Source organism: Gossypium arboreum, chromosome 7 (assembly GCF_025698485.1).
Source record: "Gossypium arboreum isolate Shixiya-1 chromosome 7, ASM2569848v2, whole genome shotgun sequence".
Classification (NCBI taxonomy): Eukaryota; Viridiplantae; Streptophyta; class Magnoliopsida; order Malvales; family Malvaceae; genus Gossypium; species Gossypium arboreum.
In genome coordinates this window covers 67,424,897-67,441,643 of record NC_069076.1, presented here as the reverse complement: position 1 = coordinate 67,441,643, position 16,747 = coordinate 67,424,897, and the positions used below count along the sequence as shown (strand labels likewise).

Here is a 16,747-nt window from a genome sequence, read left to right as displayed (position 1 = left end):
TTATAGGGCTCTACGAGGCCTTAAAACATGCTTAGAACCGACTAAACCGATAACATTCACAAGTTTTAAGAAACTTAGAACATTTCCAAGTTTTAAAGGTCACACGCCCCTGTTAACAGGCTGTGTGCCTCACACGGCTATCAGACACACTCGTGTCACAAGCTGTATGAAAACAGGACATACATACTGACTTGTACCACACGGCCGGAGGCACACCCATGTGCCATGGTAGTGGGAAAATTAGAGAGGTTACTGACTTGGGTCACATGGCCGACCACACGCCCATGTGCCAACTCGTGTGTCACACACAGCCAGTAGACACGCCCGTGTGTCTAGGCTGTGTTAAAACTGTAGGGTATACTGCTTTAAATTGAAAGGGTACCCTAGGGGGCACACGGCCGTGTAGCACGACCATGTGTCGCACACGGCTGAGACACATGTCTGTGTCTCTGCCCGTGTGGATAAAAATAGGCTATTTGCAAAGCCAATTTGCCACATTTTTCTCATACACACTTAGCCATCAAAATGGTATCATTTTAACACATATATAGGCAACTAAAAACATGCCAAATCATACACCTATCATGCCATCTATTCACAACCATTTCAACCATTTAATTCCATATTCAAACATACCAATTCATTATGCCAAAATCATCACAACTTACCTAATTTCCAAATGCATTATCTCATCAACTTATCCTTTATTTCAAGTCACATAACATACCATATCATCATCTCAAATCAAACCACAATATGCCAACTTCTAAGCATTAGTAAAACAATTAATAACCAATCAAAAGAACAACCTTTTAGCTATATCAACAACTATAGAAAATATATCAAAATAAGCCAACATATAAGGCATTATATACATCACATACATATCACTTATCAAACACAATTCAAGCCAACTTAAATGGCCATACATAACAACATTTACAATCCAAATCTCATGGCTAAAATCATGACTCAAACATACCAAAATAACACTAGCCTGTACATGCCATATACCATAAATACAAAGCTCCAAAAGTACCAACAAGTAGTCGATAGTGTGATGGTTCCCGATGATCCCTGATGTCCAAGCTAGCTTTGATACTCTATAAAACAAAAACAAATAGCACACAGTAAGCTTCATAGCTTAGTAAGTTCGTACCAAATATTTACTCAATAGTTCATAATATACAAATCATCAATTAATAAACACTTAGTAAGTCTCATATCATCATTCGATTCTAATCCATGACTATTTATCATATATATATAAATTCATCAAGCTTCATACACATAGTATCAACTACCACATAGATATCGTACGTACTTGTACTTTCCCGTATTTATTTATTTCATTCTCACCTCTTGTTCAATATGTTAAATCATTCGGATATCTTTCAATACTCTAAGAACTCGCACACTTAGTGCAAAATGATTAGCCAAAGTTATAACGATATCGCACACTTAGTGCCATCACATTAAATCGAAACTATCTCTATATTGCACACTTAGTGCCACATATAGCTGAAGCTATCTCGAAACGCACACTAAGTGCCAAACATAGTCGATTTGTCGTCTTACGGAATCGTAGTCATATATATACAATTTATGCATTATTAAAGCATTAAAAGCATAATTATAACAATGTTTATCACGTACAAACTTACCTCGTACTCAAAATTGACGAATCAGAATTACTCGATAACCTTCGATTTTCCCCGATCTAAATCTGAATTCTTCCTTTCTTGATCTATATGTATTCAAAACTAACCCATTTAATCACCAATTCATTCAATTTCATCCAAAAATACCTATTTGAGCATTTTTACACTTTAGCCCCTAAAGTTTCACATTTTCTCAAATTAGTCCTTATTTCATAAAAACACAAAATTCATAAAATTCAATTTAACCCATGCTTGACCAAATTCCATAGGGACTACTAGTAGCCCAAAAATTTTATTTATTTCACAAGTTAACCCCTCAATTTACACTTTTCTCAATTTAAAATCCCTAATATGCATTTTTACTCAAAATCACTTTACAAAACATGATAATCTATCAACAAATACTCATTCTCCATCATCAAACATTCAATAACACATGAATTTATCAATGGAAACTTTCAAAGTCATCAACACTTTCAAAAATTGAGGCATAGGCTAGCTAGTATTTAAAGCAACGATCACAAAAATGTAGAAATCATAAAAAACCGAGCAAAATAGACTTACCTATTTAATCATGCAATGGCCGAATGTTAGAAAGCTTCAATGGCTTCTTATTCTTTTGTTATTTGGTTGAAGAAAGATGAATGAAACCATATTTTTTTATGTTTTTTTTTATTAATAATACATTAATACATAGTTTACATTTTTACCTTTGGTTATTAAACCATTTAATCATCAAACGTTAGGCCATTTATGTCCATTATTTAATCATCAAACATTAGGCCATTTATGTCCATTAACCTTATCAATGGTAATGTTAATAAAAGGAACATTTGCTTCAAAGTCTCAAAACTCTTCTGGCACTGATCATCCCAGATAAAAGGAACATTCTTCTGCAATATTTTAGTCATTGGTAGTGCTATCTTTGAGAATCCATTTACAAACCTCTTGTAATACCCAGCTAAACCGAGAAAACTGCGCACCTTCGATACATTCTTTGGCGCCTTCCACTGAACAATTGCTTCAATCTTCTTTGGATCAACTCTAATCCCGTCAGCAGATACTACATGTCCTAAAAATACAACCTCTGATAACCAGAATTCACATTTACTGAGCTTTCCATACAATTGTTTCTCTCGCAAAATTTGTAGAACTATTCGAAGATGCTGATCATGTTCTGCCTCTGTCTTCGAAAATACCAATATATCATCAATGAAAATCACTACAAATTGATCTAACTACAGCTGGAAAATGCAATTCATTAGATCCATAAAAGCAGCTGGGGCATTGGTCAATCCAAATGGCATTACCAAAAATTCATAATGGCCATAACGAGTACGGAAGGTAGATTTAGACACATCACTTTCCTTCACCTTCAGCTGATAATACCCAGATCTCAAATCAATTTTTGAAAATACTGAAGCTCTCTTAAGCTGATCAAACAAATCATCTATACCGGTTCTTGATCGTCACTTTATTCAACTGTCGATAATCAATGCATAACCGCATAGAACCATCTTTCTTTTTAACAAACAACACTGGAGCTCCCCAGGGTGAAATGCTTGGTCTAATAAATCCACGATCTAGTAAATCTTGTAACTGCACCTTTAACTCTTTCAACTCAGTGGGCGACATTCGGTACGGAGGTATAGAAATTGGTGTTGTACCTGGATACACTTCAATAGCAAATTCAACCTCTCTATCAGGTGGTAAGCCCGGTAATTCTTCTGGGAATACATCTGGAAACTCGCATACAGTCTTAATCTGACTGCACTGACTCCCAATTGAATCAGAATTAATAACGTATGCCAAGTATACTAAACAACCCTGCTGCAATAATTTATTAGCCTTCATTGCTGAGATGATGTGTGTCGAACCACTTGTACGGATGCCATTCACTTCAATTCTATCCCTATTTTCTGTCTAAAAAATAAACCTCTTTTATAGTAATCTAAAACTACCCCATGTTCATATAGTCAGTCCATACCCAAAATGATATCAAAATCACCAAAAGGCATGATCAATAAGTCTACAAGAAACATTTTATCATGTATTATTAATGGGTACCTCCGACATACTCTATCTACTGACACCGTTTGTCCCAAAGGGCTAGACACTTCTATAGAAACTCTAGACATTTCAGATTCTAATTTCCCCGATTCAACTAGTTTTGAATTTATATATGAGTGTGACGAACCCAAATTAATTAAAGCATAAATAGGCTCAGAATACAATAGAAATATACATGTAACAACATCATGTGCATCACCCTCCTCACGGGTCCGGACTACGTACACTCTGGCCGGCGCTCTAGCCTCTGACTGTTGTGTAACTATATCGCTGTTTCTTCTGACACCTCCACCTCTAGACACAGAACCCGAACCACCCCTACTAGATCCTCTGCCACGAACAGTAGGTACTGATCTTTGAGATGTTACAGGTGTGGCATTTTCACCTTTCAGACAATCTCGGATGAAATGATCTATAGACCCACATCGAAAACATCGTCGGGTTATCCCCTAACATTCACCTAAATGTTTCTTTCCGCAGTGCTCACAGTCTGGAATTTCTATACTTCGGGATGGACCATCACACTACCAATAGATATTGTCATCTGTTTACCCCTGTTTCTTCCACCTTTGTCCGATCTAAAACTGAATCTCCAATCACTCTGAGATTCTTTTGGTCTTTTCGGTTGAGGATTCGAACTGGTAGTTCCCGTACGCTTCCCAGCTGGTCGAACACTATCAGTCTTTTTATTGAAGCCCAACACTTGTTCTACCATTTTAGCTTTTTCAATCAAGTCCACCATTTCAATAATACGTTGAGATACCAACTGTAATTTAATCTCATCTCGTAGACCCCGTAAAAATCTCTTACAACTGTCAGCTTCAGTTGGAATAAATCTGAGGCATATCTGCTGAGTCTCGAGAATTCTCTCTCATAATCTATTACTGTCATGTCACCCTGTTGTAATGTCAAAAACTCTTGTTTCTTGTCTTCGATATACATTTCTCTGATATTTTTCTTTTGAAACTCTTTCTGAAATAGATCCCAAGTTATCTGATTCTCTAGTAAATGTCGAACCACTGATTCCCACCATAAGTAAGCTTCTTCTTGTAGCAACGATACAACACAAATCGAACACTCTTGGGGGGTACAATCTAATTGTTGTAAAATTCTTTTAGTCGACTCCATCCAATTTTCAGCTACAGACGGATCGACTCCTTTCAGACCCATAAATTCAGTGGCACCATACTTTCTCAATTCCTTTATCGGGGCCTGTCTTTGAGTTGGAACTGAAGTCATAGCAGGAACAATTTCTACTATTCTTTGTAGTGCATCGGAAATTTTTCTCCATATATCAGAATCATCTCTATCATTTCTTCTTTCTTCTCTAGGAGGTTGGTTTCTTACAGGATTTATGCTAGGTGTTACCGACTCGATTTCATCTAATCGATACGACTCTTCATCACCAGTATACATTTCCTGATCGGTATCTTCTATTCTTTCATCTGACATCTTTAATCTATAAAATAAAAACAAACAAATAGGTCAGCATCCAAAAATCCCGACTCAATTTTGACTCAAAAGTGGCATGTACTATTAGACTCACTTCTGAGCTCGATTTAGCCCGAGAATCGACTAAACCTGATAACTCTGATACCAACAATTGTAACACCCCCTTAACCTCAAACCGTCGCCAGAATAGGGTTACAAGGCATTACCAGACATATCAGACAACTTACAAAATAATTCACAAATAAATAATAATATTCATAGAATAATATAATAGTTAAGTCCTAATAATATAGCTCGAAGCTAAAACGTAAATTTAAAAGTGAAACGGAACTTGTTCAAATTCTCCGAAAATTTTTCATAATTTAATTTAATTTTTTTTTTAAATTTCGACAGCATTTCTGCTTATTTTTACATAAAACCCCCTGCAAACTTTAAACCCAAAACAATCCAACATCAATACTCCAACCAATGATTAAGTATACTCAATTTCATCCAATTTTTATTAAATAATAATTTAATACCTTAGTTTAAACAAGATAACATGTTAGTATATAAGTATAGTTAATAATATTTATTTCATTTCAATTATTTAATACCAAATCTACCATTTCATAACTTTGTATCATATTCATAATCCAAAACATTATAATCCTTTATATACAACCAAAATCATTTAACTTAATGTATACACATAATTTATATTCAACTACCTAGTACATGCCACTTAACCAAAGGAAGAAATACATCACCAAAATCTTCTTGTTGGAGTTGGGTTTGTTTTGGATGCTAGACTGGATCCGAAACCCTAATGACCTATGCACGGAAACAACCGTACGCTGAGTATTTCATACTCAGTGGTATTACTATAAATCAAGACTATTTAACATTAATAAATTACAAACATCAACCATAAATTTTATAATCATTTAAACTGATTATATATATAATTATATTACTTCATAAATCTTAAATTCATATTTCATTTTTCACATACCAACTCAAATCATAATTTAGTTCATATATTCTTTCTCATACTTTTCAATAGTGCCAAAACAATTAATCTCATTTTCAAAATTTTATTTCAATTACTTACCCTATTAACAAGGCTCGGACTTTGACAGATACGCGGATTCCACCCAAACACACCAGAATGTCCAACCCAAACACACCTGAAATATTATAAATCCTCCATAACACACCAGTAAGGCATGAAATGCCTCTTCGGATAAACCAAAGTATATAATAACAGAAACATCTTCTCAGCCGAACTACAATCTCCTCATCACATCACAAATCCAATGGCATGCCATTTGTATCAAATCTAGTCCGTCAAGTTAATAGGGTATTATTTTACTTTTCCAATTTTAATTTCATTTACACACAAATTTTCAATTCACTTACATACAAATTTTCAATTCACAATCAATTCAAACATCTATTATCTTAATTCATATATAAATAAATTTTCACACATTCTCATATTTAATTTCAAATATATTACTTACCTTAACTTAATTATTCCATAACTATAAATTCAGTATACATTTAGTAAATAGTTTGAGTTATAGTAATACAAACCCGGAATACGAGTTTAGTCCTCAACGATCTTTTCTTTTCCTTTGAATGCTGATGCCTCGTTTTCCTTGTTAGCAAACAACCTTGAAGCTTTAAAATCCCAATTTTCCTCTTTTCTTTTCTTTCCTTTTTCTTCCCCGTTTTTTCGAATGCTTTCTGTTTTCTTTTCTCTGTTCTTTTGTTTCTTTTCTTTATTCTATTTCTTTTATTTGTTTTAGTTACTAATAATATATTATAATAATTTATTTATATATAATATATAAATATCTTCTACTTAATTAATAAGAAAACATGTAATCATGTTACAAGTGTATGCTTATTATTATTACATTTGTATTTTTTTTATTTTTATTTTTACCATCCACTTGTCAAAATCATACTTTATTATCATATAAAAATTTAATTATTTTAAATTGATTTAATGAAATTTATAACTAAATTAAATATTTATATAATCATTATTTTAAAAAATATATTAGATTTTTACTCTCTTTTGTCATCATCTTCCCAAATAGGCTTAATTGCCTATTTGGTCCTTATTATTTCCTATTAATTTATAATTAGACTTTTACTCCTTATTCAATTTAGTCTTTTTTACTAATTACTCTAAATTAAGCTAAATTCACTTAATTTAAACCTAATTAAACACATTGCTAAACTCATAAATATTTCTAGTAATTATTTTTGAACTCGATTTACTAAGACGGAGGCCCGTTAATGTACTTTTTCGATGCTTGTGAATTTTGGGTCATTACAGGCCCTTCACAGGATTCTATGGGTCTCTAGATGTGTGGTTTTAGATAGAGGCTTGGAGTTTCTTAAGAAATTTGGGATAGGATTAGAGTCTTCCTTGGTTGGTCTGTAGGGATTTCAATGAAATCCTTTATTCTTATGAGAAGAGAGGTAAGATAGTCAGAAAGGAACAACGTATGGAAGAATTCTAGAATGTCCTGTCAAACTATTTTCTAGAGGATTTGGGTTACGAGGGTCCGTAGTTCATTTGGGAAGAGGGTAATATAGCTGACAATAATATTCGTTGATGGCTTGATCGAGGGGTTGCTAATTCTACTTAGCAGGATCATTTTTCGCCTTTTTCTTTGAAGTATTTGCCTCTTTTGATATTAGATCATCGTCCTATTCTGATTAACACTGAAAGCTTTTCAGCATAAGGTGCATTCTTTCCATTTTGAGTCCTAGTGGGTTTTGGAAGATTCTTGTGACTCTGAGATTCATCAACTTTGGGGTAGTACTAAGGGTTGTGTTCCCTAGCGGTTGACACTACTTTGTTAGGGACTAAAGGGTTGGGCTGCTAGATTACAGGATAGTAAGGGTGGGAGGACTCGGCATTTGCGTGATAGACTTTAAGCTCTTGATATGGTGGATCGAACGGATGATAATTTGATGGACCTTTTGAATGCTCATTTGGAGTTGAATTTGGAGATTGATATGATAGAATTGTTTTTGGAACAGCGAGCTTGGGCAAATTAGCTAAAAATGAGGGATCGTAAAACGAGATTTTTTCATCAATTTTTAAATCAATGACAGAGGATTAATAGAGTACACTATTTGATTACAGATGATGGCACCTTGGTCTGTGAGGATGAGGGGTTGTGCGATATTGCTACTACCTACTTTAAGTATCTGTTCATGTCTCAAGAACTAGAAGATCCGCGATGCATTCTTGAGAGGGTTGTTCCATGTGTTACAGATGTCATGAATGCCTCTTTACTAGCACCTTATACGTATGATAACATCCAAGAGGCTTTAAAAGTAATGGCACCAACTAAGGCATTGGGCCTTGATGGGCTTCCAGCGTTATTCTATTAGAAATACTAGCATATTTTGTTTCAATGGTGGGATGTCTCTTGCTGATATTAATAAAAACAATATTGTGCTTATTCTTAAAATTATGAATCCTACGCGAATGACTTAGTTTCGCCCTATTAGCCTTTGTTCTGTCATTTATAAGATTACTTCCAAGGCTGTGGTCAATAGATTTCAAACTATTTTGCATTTGTGTATGGATGAGGCACAGAGCACTTTTGTTTCTGGTCGTTTGATTACGGATAACATGTTCGGCTTATTAGATTCTTAATAAGTTTCGATGAAAGAAAAGGGGTCTAAGGAGGAAGTTTGCATTAAAACTGGATATAAGTAAGGCCTACGACCATGTTGAATAGGGTTTTTTTGGAAGCAATGATGTTAAGTATGGGGTTTTCACGAGCTTGGGTAGATCTCATCATGCATTGCATCAATTCCATCTTTTATTTGGATGTTTTTGAATGGTAATCTAGGTCTGTAACAGCCTGATTTAGACCTTATTCGGAACGGTAGTTTCAAGACCATTAATCCGAGTTAGAAAAATATTTTAAAATTATTTTTGTGTTTCTTATGTGTGATTATATCTGTGAAAATTTTGTGTTTTAATTTTGCTGTTTGAGTGTCGATTTAATAAAAAAAGGCTTAATCGCGTAAAATAAAAATTTTAAGGTTAAATGTGAAAGGGGCCGAATTGATGTTGCCTTTATTACATGAGGTATTTAAGTTTCAATTAGACCATAATTATATATGATGGACGGTTTTGACCTTATGTTATAATGGTTTTACATATTAAGTTAAAGGTTAAATATGTAATAAGTGTAATAATATGTTTATAATAAAACATTAAATTAAAATAAGCATGCATTACTTTGTTCTTACTGAAACTTGAGAAAGAAAGAAAGAAAATATAGATTAGGGTATTCGACACTCTGGAAGCTTGATTCGAGGTTAGTTTTTGTTCGGTTTTTGATAATTTTTACATTTTTTAGATTGTTGCAGTGTAATGTACAAAGCCCATGCTTGAATTTTTTATTTTGATGAATATTTTGAGTTATGCCATTGATGAATAATTGAGTTTTGTGATGTTAGTTGATGAATTATGAAAGATATGTTGTGGATTAATATGTTTTGTATTGGAATTTTTGATGATTTTGAGTAATTAGGACTAAATTGAAAAAATAATAAATTGAGGGACTAAAATGTGAAATAAATGAAATGTATGGACTTGTATGAACATAAGGAACATTCGGCCTAAGCATAGTGTATTCAAATTTTGCATGTTTTGTGTTTTGTACAATTCGGACTAAATTGTAAAAAGTGTAAAATGTCAAGGGTAAAATGGCAATTTGACCATTTATGTGCTTTTGGACTAAATTGAATGAAAATATGTTTGAATGATTTTAATTTGAATATGTTTAGATCAAGAACCAAAGAAATCGGACTTAGATTGGGGGAAAACTAAAGTTGTCGATTAGTCGTCCCGTTCCGATTACTGTTGTCCGAGGTAAGTTTATAAGCAAATAGATGTTGTTAATTTTAAATAAATACAAGTTTTATATGCTGAAATGAATTATATGAAAATATATATATGATAGCCGAATGTGAATATGCTTGAAAGCTATGTGTACAAGTTCGATTCGACCGAGTTACGACATTTGAAAGCCCCGTACGAACCTTAGGAATAGCTAGGATACATATGTCATGACATAGGATTTCTGATATGTGTTCTCGTGTAAGACCACGTCTGGGACATTGGCATCGATATGTGATTATGTGTAAGACCATGTCTGGGACATCAGTATCGTATTTGATTCGTGTAAGACCCTGTCTGGGACAATGGTATCGATATGTGATTACATGTAAGACCATGTCTGGGACATTGGCATTGTATGATATGTGTGATTCTCTGAGTATCCTATTCAATTCCGAATGGTTCAATGGGCAACGTTAAGTTGTGATCGAATGTGTAAATTGAGCTAAATGAACAGATATGTGATAATTGATTACCTATTTGAAAATAAGGTAAGTTGGTTATTTGATATGTCACGCAAAATATGCATGATGCTAATGTAAATATAAGTGTATTTGTGAAGTATATTTAGCCACATGCTATGTATAAGTATGAGATATTAAAGTTTAATTCAAGAGTATATGCTTATGAGTGTATATATATTTAGTTATATAATGGTACTATGGTTTTGAAATTGAATGTTACTTTGATAATAGATATATGTATAATCGGCCAAGGTAAAATTTATATATGAAAGTATATGTTGTATATGAAATTGTAAGCTTGAAATTAAATGTGATTATGATAGCATGAATTGGTTTGGTTAAATTGAGTTGATATTGTCATTGAGTTATTTATTTGTTTATGACTTACTAAGCTATGATAACTTATTGTGTGTGTCTATGTTTGCCTCTGTTTTATAGATTTTGGAGGCTAGTTACGAGCTCGAGGATCGTCAGCAAAGTCTATCACACTATCGATTGTTTTTGGTACTTTATAAGTTTGAATTTGAACCTATGGCATGTATAGGCTAGATTATATTTGGTTAAGTTTGAAGTTATGTATATATTAAGCCATGCGAAAATGGCTAATATTTTACGTGAGTATATGAAACTTTAGTCAAGTTTATATGTGTTATACGCATTGAAAATGGTTGGTGATTTTGGATGTGTGTTTGGTTGATTCGGCTATGGTTCATGCATAGATAAAAATATATGTGAACTTGGTTGTTATGTTTGGTTAAGGTTTTATTATGTGATTTGGTATTAAAGAATATTTGGTTATGGCATATAGTGAAATTATTGTTGGAAATATATATGATTGAGTAATATGCCTAATGATTGGTTTTAGCTTGATCATGTTCAAAGGTAATGTGTATTTTAATGATATAAGATATGTGTGAGATATGCATGATATCATGAATGGATGTATTCAGCAATGAAGATTGAAAATGGATTATTATGTGAAATGTGGTACATGTTTTGTTAAACTATGAGATGATTTTGCTATATTGTGATTTTGGTTATTTGGTGTGGTTCATTATTGACATAAAATTTGATATATACTTTTTCTTGTAAAATTTGCTTGGAATTGGTAAATGATGTGCATGCATATTCGGCTAATGATAGATAAATTAGATACGTATGCAAATGACATATTTGTTTGTGGTTTGATATTTAAAGTAACGAGTTGATATTTGTATTCAATTATTAAATGTTAATTTTAACTTAAAATTTAATGGTGGAATTGGTATGACTAAAAGGGTTAATTTTGATAGTTGAATAGGTGATAAAATGAATTGGTTGTGTATTAGTAATTTTGTTACTGTGCTAGCATATAAATTTAGGTATGTTTTGACTTAGTAATTATGCTTAGAAATGGTTCATAAGTTGTTTGAATATATGATGATTAGACATGTTTTTTAGCTTACGAATTAGATGATATGACTTAACATTTGTGTTTTAAAATGGTTCATATTGATATGGTAATTTGTGCATGAATTTTCAATGTAAAAGAAGTATATTTGACCATATGAATAATAGTTTATGCTATAAGATAACAAAATGGTTATATGCGAATACAATAAAATTGTTTTGTGCTTTGTGTATTAATGATTCAAGAATTATTTAATTGAAGTTACAAAGGTAAGCTTTCGAATATGATCTGAGTGATTATGTGAATGTATGAAAGTTGTATATTTTCCGGTAATGCCTCGAAACCCTATTCCGGCGACGGATACGGGTTAGGGGTGTTACAGGGTCCTTTTTCTCTAGCTAGAGGACTACAACAGGATGACCCTCTTAGTCCGTACTTGTTTCTTCTCTATTGCGAGGGATTGTCTTCCCTTATGCGATCAACACTTCAAAATGATCTAGTAAAGGGGGCCACAATTAGTCAAGGGGTTCTCCAATATCCCATCTATTGTTTGTAGATGATTGTATCCTTTTTAAAGAGGCAACCTAGGGAGAGGCTTTGGTGTTGAAACATATTTTGAAAGAATATGAGCATTCTTTCTGACAATGTGTGAATTTTGACAAGTCGGTTATCTATTTTAGCTCTAATGTTGAGGAGTCCCTTGGGGTGCAGATTGTGACCTCTTTGAGGGTCTGTATTTCTACTGAGCTAGAAAGGTATTTGGGTTTGTCAAATATCATTGAGAGAAATAAAAAGAGGGTGTTTCAACATTTAAAAGACCGATTGTGCAATAAGATTGAAAATTGGTGTATATAACCTTTGTTTCAAGGTGGAAAAGAGGTCTTTATTAATAGTGTCTTGTAGGTTATTCCCACGTTTTCTATATTGTGTAAATGATTTTCTAGTGTGGAGGGGCGAGTTGATGGATGAGTTCACGGTGCATAGCGGTTACAAGTTACTTTTACAAGGTAATTTTAATAACCCAAATAATTACAAGCCGATTGACAATACAAAATGCTAAAAGAAACTTTGGAACCTTGATCTTCCTTCTAAAATAAAAATTACAACTTGGAAAACTACTTTTAATTATCTTCCTACTTTAGTGAATCTTCAACCAAAGAGATTAACTACTGAGGTTGTTTACCCAAGATATATACAAGGGTTGGAAATAAGGGAACACTTTTTCATGATTGTTCTGTTACAAAGGAGACATGGGAAAATTTAGATTATGTTTGATTATAAGAAACGTCACAACTTGAGTTTATGGATTGGTTTACCTGGGTTTTGCTAAACAGTAGGGTGGATGTGTGCCGAATATTTGTTTGTGCCATTTGGGCTATCTGGACTAGCAGAAATCAATGGATTCATGAGGGGCAAAAGAAATCTAGAGCAGAGACAACGAAGTTCATTAAGCATTATATTCATGAATTAATAAAGCTTGATAGAAAGAGTCTTGCCTTAAGCCCAGACTCTGATAGATGGAGACCACCGCAGCAAGGGTTCTTTAAAATCAATTTTGATGCTACTTTTGATATCAAGGAAAACAGATCCCGCTTAGAAATCATAGTCAGAAATTTTAAAGGAGATATTTTAGCTTCTAATACGACGGTTCACGAGAATATACCTTTAGTTTTTGCAGTTAAAGCCATTGCTTGTTTACAAGCAGTTATTGTGGATAGAGATTTAGGGATTATGCATGTTGTGATTGAAGGTTATTCTTTGACGGTAATCAAGAAAGTTCAAAATACTAAGAGGCACAAATCAACAATAGGACTTTATATTCATGATGTTAAAAATTTGAGTGAGGTTTTTCATGGCTGTAAGTTTTAACATGTGAGACGACTAGCAAACGAATTTGCTCATTGTTTGGCAACTGAAGGTTTAAAAATGGGAAGAAATACGTACCTTGTTAATGGATATGTTGGTCAGGAAATCACTGAATCAGAAATAGATCGTGGATAAAGATGAAACCCGTAACCTAGTCAAGTTTTAAAATGAATGTGTGGTTTGTGAGAAGAAATTGAATCGATTATAATTTCATCAGATTGTCTTCTCCAGGAGCTTGTTTGTTGAGGTGCAGATATTTTTAAAATTCTCTAGAAGATGACAACTCATGAGGCTGGGTTGCTGTTGCTTTTGTTATGTTTTTTTTTTCATTTTTAACGTTTAGTTTGCTTCGGTTTCTTTTTTGGTACTGTTTTTAGTTTTGTTTTTGAATTGGGCTTTGTTTAGTTTTTTGGGCTTTTCTTGTTGGATTCTTGTTTTTAATACAACCTAGTATTTTTAATCAAAAAGATTTACAACATGGCGTATATTCCATAATTTCATCCCTAGTTTCTTTAATCTGTACAACCAACAGCTGCCCTTTAATGCTTGTTGCGCTCAATGCTCGGCTGCTGCTAAAACTTTAAAGAACATCTTTTGTGACTGTCCCTCTGTTGTTGGTATATGGGTGGACCGGCACATAACTTAGCCTAGTGAGCTTTTGGAGGCATGCTTGCAGAACTGGTTATTTTACATCATTCAAGTTTACCCTATTACAATTTCCAAGAAAGTTGTGTTTGCGTTATGGTTTATCTGGAATGCTCAACATCGTCGTGTATACAAAAATGTCATTATACAAATGCATGTTTTAATTCAACAGGTTGAGACTTACCTTCTAGAATTAGATATGGCACAGGTGAAGCTTCCTAGGCGCCTGATTGGGGTTGAGCAGTGGCAACCCCCAAATAGATGCTGTTTGAAAAACAACTTTGATGCTGGATTTTCATTCCCCTTCTAAGACATCTTGCGCGGGAGTTGTTATCAGAAATAGACATGGGATTGTATTGGGTTCACACACAGTGGTCTGTAAACACATACCTTCGGCTTTTGTAGCTCTTCCTACTACTTGTCTTCATGTGGTCCACTTAGGCCTGGCTCTTGGTTTCCCATATGTGATTGTTGAAGGCGACTCCCTCACGGTACTTTGTAAGGTCCAATCTTCCCGACCTGATCTATCGATCCTCGACGCTTATATCCAAGATATGAAATTTATATGTGCAGAGGTGTTCTCGATTTTATGAAACGGGTGGTAAAGTGTGATCATCTCTCGAGTTTGTGAGGTGTTTTAGGGGCAATGGAGAGGGGTGGGGGCGCTTTTCGTGGGTTTTTTGTTGTTTTTTTTGGGAGTGTTTAGGGGTTTGGGGTTGGTTTTTCGGAAGATTTCTCTTTGCTCCGGCGATGCCTCTGTGCCCTTGTTTGGATCGCCACTATTTCTCTTTGTGCTTGTAGTTAGTGTGTTAGCCTTTCTAGTTTTCTTTCTCGATAGATCTTTTGGTTTCCAACTGTTTCTGCTGCCATTCAGCTTTTTGATATCTGATCATCTCCGTTTGTTAGGGTTTTTATTTGTTGCGTGGGCCATGTATTGGGCTTTTTTAGGATTTGATCTGGTTGGTTTTCATTTTTTGTCTTGCTTGGTTTCTATTTATCTTGTACTGGACCTCCTTTTTTTTGTTCTGTATAATACAAGCCTAGTTTCTTTAAAAAAAAAAAGGTATGTTAAACACAAAATCTAAAGCTTAGAGCCATTTATTTTAATCTAATGGCTAAAATCGTTTTAAAAGTTCTCTCTATAATTGCCATAAAAAATTGAGTATCCATTGCTTTCCCTTATTTTTTATTTACCCCAATTTTGGGGAGAAAGCTAAAGAAAGGAAAGTAAATTTTACGATGTAAAATGATTTTTTGTCCTCTCTTTCTTTTATAAATAGATTTATAAAGAAAAGGTTATAATTTGTAAAAATATTATCATAATGAATCATTTCCTTTCCACGTTTATCTAAATAAAATGATTAAAATTATTTAATTTTTCTTTCTTTCACTAATTTTAACTATCCAAACAAAATAATAAGTAATTCTTAATTTATTTAGCTTTTCACTTTTTCCTACTTTTAATCCAAACATAGGGATAACATTGTCCTTTAAATATTTCACTTTTATATTTATAACTTGAACTTAATTTTTAATTTATTAAAACACATATTTTAAATATTTTTTAAAAATTTTAAAATTTATTGACTACTTTGAAATAAGGGTAAACTACTAAAATAGTCACTTTTATTTACCTCTGGTTACATTTTAGTCACTTATGTTTAAAATATTATATTTTAGTCACTTACATTAACGTGTTGTAACATTTTAGTTACTGAGTTATTAATTACATTTAACTGTGTAACAATAAGCTAACGTGGCACGTTAAATCATCATTTCAAACAAAAAAATTAGGTTAAATTATACAATTGGTCCCCATATTTTTTCATTTTGAGAAATTTAATTTTTTTTCTTTTATGTTCTTTTAATTTTTTTTTTCATTCTCTTCTGCTTCTCTATCTGTTTCCCTCCCTTCTCCATCTCTTTTAACATAGTTTTTTTTTATGTTTTCCATTTGTTAAAACTTTTTTATGCTTATGAAAAAATAAAAGGCAAAAGCTGAAACCAAAATAAAAATTGTTTCGCATATTCTCACCGCACAATTATAAACCCTCATTGTCCATCATCACTTTAACAAACCAATTTGGATCTCTCAATGACCTTGTCCACAAGCTAGCCTCAGTCGAAGACCTTGCCAATCATGACTTATGGCAGTCCACGCTCAACAAAGTTTCTCGAGTTTAGGTTAGATCCAATTTTAGTTTCAAAATTAGGTTATATTCAAATCAATATTTAATTAAAAAAATATTGATATTCGGATTTGAGTGAAATA

The 16,747-nt window shown here is 33.2% G+C and overlaps 1 long non-coding RNA gene across 4 annotated transcripts; it reads right to left on the bottom strand.

Moving 5' to 3' along the window:
* Window positions 1–785: 785 nt before the first annotated feature.
* On the bottom strand, window positions 786–15,531 carry LOC108480551 (uncharacterized). 4 transcript variants are annotated; one of them, XR_008285732.1, is made up of 5 exons: window positions 14,866–15,454; window positions 14,660–14,790; window positions 13,909–14,537; window positions 13,281–13,387; window positions 12,959–13,198 (listed from the first exon to the last, which is right to left on the bottom strand). It is a non-coding gene; the product is annotated as an uncharacterized LOC108480551 (long non-coding RNA). The 4 variants fall into 4 exon arrangements; XR_008285731.1 differs by lacking the exons at window positions 12,959–13,198; window positions 13,281–13,387 and adding exons at window positions 786–1,103; window positions 1,665–1,747 and having other exon boundaries at window positions 14,660–15,455; XR_001870647.2 differs by having other exon boundaries at window positions 14,660–15,531.
* Between the last annotated feature and the right edge of the window lie 1,216 nt (window positions 15,532–16,747).